Source organism: Mixophyes fleayi, chromosome 6 (genome assembly GCF_038048845.1).
Source record: "Mixophyes fleayi isolate aMixFle1 chromosome 6, aMixFle1.hap1, whole genome shotgun sequence".
In the NCBI taxonomy this organism is placed as follows: Eukaryota; Metazoa; Chordata; class Amphibia; order Anura; family Limnodynastidae; genus Mixophyes; species Mixophyes fleayi.
This window is the reverse complement of record NC_134407.1, coordinates 147,616,748-147,621,583: the sequence shown is the minus strand read 5'-3', so window position 1 is coordinate 147,621,583 and position 4,836 is coordinate 147,616,748.

Below are 4,836 nucleotides of genomic sequence, written 5' to 3'. Positions count from 1 at the left end.
ACAACATCAAAAAAAGAGACCGCTATATATAATAACATAAGAGCACATATTTTAAACAAGTGTTTAAAACTATAACAAACAACTCTTGCCAATAAACCAGGAAGGATCTGGAGGGCAGCTTGTTGCCTATGATTGATGTACACCAACAATGCTTTGACCGTTCAAAGTACTTAACTTCTCACAAATGGTATTGAAAAATTAAATATATGTGTTGTTAAATGTTGCAAGTCCTGTGTTAATGTGTTCTACCCATTGCTGGAAGTGGGGTTGTATATGGTGGTATACCACTTCTACTGCCTTCACTGTAAACTATTAGATTCCATTTACTTTACTTTACCATTATATTTTCCATATTGCCATTTCTAAATGTCCACTTTGACCACTGAATATACATTCTTTAATTTCTTTAAACATTTATTAAAACATTTTAATTCTTCTTTCTCTATTGTTTTACTTGTATAATCTTTACACAGTTTTTTGGGTTTTTTTTTTTCTATCAATTTACCTTAAAATCAGGGAAAGTAAATAATATATGAAATGTGGATTTCAGCAGTGCAGTCCATTATTTGGGTGTTGTATCACATATCTTTGCTTTAGGAAAATATCATCATCTATTTATTTAGCACTCACATCAGTCCCTGCCCCATTGGAGCTTACAATCTAAATCCCCTAACATACAGACCGAGAGAGACTAAGGTCAATTAAATAGCAGCCCATTAACCTACCACTATGTTTTTGGAGTGTGGGAGGAAACTGGAGCACTGGGAGGAATCCCACGCAAACACGGGGAGAAAATACAAACTCCACACAGATAAGGCATTGGTCGGGAATTGAACTCATGACCCTAGTGCTGTGAAGCAGAAACGCTAACTACTAAGCCACCGTGCTTCCCATATTCTCCCAAACTTATATATTCAAAACAAATTTATCAGAATAACTCATCTCCAAATTTATGTGTAAGATTCTGCAGCACCTGTTAAGCAGAATACATATAACAAACAATAGAAATATCAGAGGTCTAACAAGTGTCTGAATACTTATGAGGCAACACCATATACCAAGACAGACTGTTCATTAGGACTGCTGCATACAAGGCTCTTGATCTCTCTGAGGAGACCCGATGGTTATAGTGAAGAAATATGTAGGAGTTCTGCACCAGAGTCTATTGAATACCTTTGCCACATTTGATTTCCTGATGACAATTTTGCTATTGACAACAAGCAGGAAACTGTACAATTGCTGCAGAGACAGAGAAACATATGACCGCTTTGGTGAAATACAGAGTAAGAAGTGAATTAGAACATGGCCCGAAATGGTTAATCATCTTAGCACGATTATGTGGTGGAACTATTAGTGTCAGTGAACTTTGTAATATTGCAGTACCAATGGACTTATACTGCAGGATTGTTTTTGGATATTTTTTTTTAATTTCTTTTTTTTTTATAATTTTTTTTTTTATAACTTGGGAATAATGGGGAAATAACAATGCCCTTAGAAGGACAGAGCACAGGACACAGCACCACTGGACTGAGCACAGCACAGAATATAGCAGGGCAGAGGACCACCTAACACAACCTCCCTCTACCCTGATCAATGCCCGAGTGAAGATGGCGGCGGCCAGCGGGGAATTTATAGAATCCGAGTATCGCGAGATCCGACAACGGGATTATGACTCTGAGCCTCGCTTACAGTTTTGCAATTGGCGGGAATACCCGGATCTGTCTCGGATCCGGCTCGGATCGGCAAGGTTCGGGTGGGCTCGGATTTCAGATATCCGAGTGCGCTCATCCCTAATTATAATACATTTAAATACCTATATCGTTACTTCTTTTCCCAATACACCACATTAAATATACAAATAATTTCAATCATACAATTTGAATCTTCATGCTGGGATCACATAAAGTGATATTTATATTATAAACCATGATAGTGTAGGAAAAATATGTGATCTGTATTAGCAACCACAGTGAGTGTCTGGCATTCAAAATCTGACAGGTAGCCTATCCCAGAGATAACATATAAAAATTAATTCGGTGTATCTCTTATTAGGAGTGAAGAGAAGCTGTAAAACACATGACATATACAATATTTGTATATCCATGAGGATCGGTGTGACTTGTAACCAGGGCTGGATTATCCCCAGGGCTAACTGGGCTACAGCCCAGGGGCCTTGGGCATCCAGGGGGCCCTTGAAAGTGCTCAGCAGCAGTATTGATCGGTCGGGGGCGCCCCCGGCACGATCAATGCTGCTGAGCAATTTCACTGTGGTCCTTCCCCGGCAGCGCTGTAGTCTCCTTACTGAGGAGATCTCGTGAGTCTCACTCTCATGAGATCTCCTCAGTACAGAGCATACAGCGCGCCGGGGAAGGACTGCAATGCCAGGAGGGGGTAAGTGCCTTGGGGGCGGCTCGGATCACAGGGGGGGGGTCCTCACGGGGAAATGGAGGCCTCCTTAGCCCAGGGGCCTCCATTCCCTTAATCCGGCCCTGCTTGTAACAGCCTAGTGGCACAAAAAACTTCTATTTTGTGCCACTGGGTAATAAAACGAGGACTCCAAATACATAATGCAGGCACACTGGGGTTTCATAGTTGCTATCTCATAAGTTCACCCAGGTGTATTGCTGGCTATGAAAAACAGGCTTGTATACAACTAATATATGGTATTACTTTTGTTTTTTCTTCTAACTAAAAGATTTAGTTTGACTTGCAAATTATTTGATTCATAGGATTATTTTGACTATGAAATGTTAAAAGCTACACCTCCGCTGAATGTGGTGAGTTACACTTTTAATAAATATTTTAATTGTTATTGTAGGTTTTTTTTTATCTTAAAGGGAACTAAACTTATTTATGATATATTGCAGTAGTGGTTGGCCTCTACTATCCTATCCTTAGGATGTTTGCTCTCTGTTTACCCAGAAAACAATATATAGATTGCTGCCTGAATACTACCATATTTGTGAAATGTATCTCATTGAATTGGCTAAGTAAACACATTGGCCTGTTACAAATACAATACAAGTTTATGCAATATATTCTACACACTAAGGGCCTTTTTGAGAGACCTAATCATGACTGGTCAGCAAAAACTACAATTGTAAATCTTCACACCATATCTGTGTGGAGTTTGTATGTTCCGCCCATGTCTGTTTGCTGGGTTTCCTCCCATACTCCAAAGACATACTGATAGAATAATTGGCTTTTGATGAAATTAACCCTAATAAGTGTGTCTCTGTGTGGTAGGGAATGTATTTGTAAGCTCCAATGGGATAGATTGGATGATGTGAATTATGAAATATTCTGTAAAGCACTTTGTAATATGTAGGTACTATATAAATTAGATGCGAGTGGTTCAGTGAAATCAGACAGAACCAAATTTTCGGTATCGAGTCAAACCAAGCTATGACTCAGTTTCTCACACCACATTCAGATCTGAAAACAAAGCAAAATATAATTTCTTGGAAAACGTTGGATCTTGCATTTTTCCGTTGAGATCTTTTATATATAGTCCTTTCACCTGTTCTCAGCAGTCATTTTAGAATTGATTAGCATGTGGGGAGGTCCATTGCCGAAACTGTGCAATCAATGTCTACTGGACTAGCTGTGATTTTACTTCAGAAATCTTTAGTTTATTTACAGATCACAGTCTGCAAATTGTGTGTTAAAGTGGGTGTGAGAGAGTGAAGAGTAGACAATCAGTGACTACTGGTAGTAATATTGGTATATTAGTAATTTAATTAGTAGTGGACAAAAAAAAGTATTTCTTGTTTTTAAAATACAAGTCATTGATGAATGTGAAGTCTATTGTCTGAGGGGTAGTACCACATCTGTAATAGTAAGTGGCCAAAACACAGGGTGCAACACAAAAAAACATCAGCTCTTTATGCAAGTATTAAGGGCAAAGTGGCTGAATATGGTGATTTATCTAAAAAAAAATAAGGAAAATGGCTAACATACTGTACACCACCCACAGGGGGAAGGAAAAGCACAGACCATGGCAACTTTTTGCTAGTAGTCATCCTGCTATTGCTCTTACATGTACTAGAATACCTGTTGCAAAAGCAAGTGCCCAACACGGTCATGCATCTTCTGTAACTTTCGATGCACTGGCTTTTCGCACTGCGTGTAGGTCTGTCCCCTCCAAAACAACCACATCAATGCATGAAAAGAACACTGAGGCTGAAGAACAAATTGGGGATTCATATGATTGTGATGAGAGTCTAAGAGTGTCCATGAGTGCTATGTATTATATCATAGATTACACATATGTGCGAGTCTAGCTTTTCAGATTCTGACACTAATCTGCCTCTTACATGTTGATATAGTTGATCCCAACCCAGACAAAATTTGTCAAGGTATCTGTTGCATTTGTGACACCACAATAAGTAGAGGTTGGACCTTGACCATGTAGGCCCCTCCTCCCTGATACATTATTTGCAGCGAGTTCATTCAAGTGGTTTAGCAAAAGCAGTAAAATCATGTATAGTAACATTCAGTTCAGCATCAGCTGCCAGGAGAATGGATAGACACCTCATGCAATCTTCATCGTCGACACCTTCATCATCACCCTCCTTAATTATTGGTACGTCGTCCAGCATCCAGTTTGCAAATGCAGACTGGCCTTCCCAATGCAATGCATGATTCCAAAGAAGAATCCTTGCATGCTAGGTCTCCTGATCCTGGGGGTAAAACATCTAAACAGAAGGGGACCAAGAAGACTAAGCATAGTTTCACACAACAATTGTCGTTGAAGGAATTGTTTACAAGTGGAACCAAGTATGACATCCAGCATCCTGTTGTACAGCAGATCGCTAATGCCACAAATCAATATGA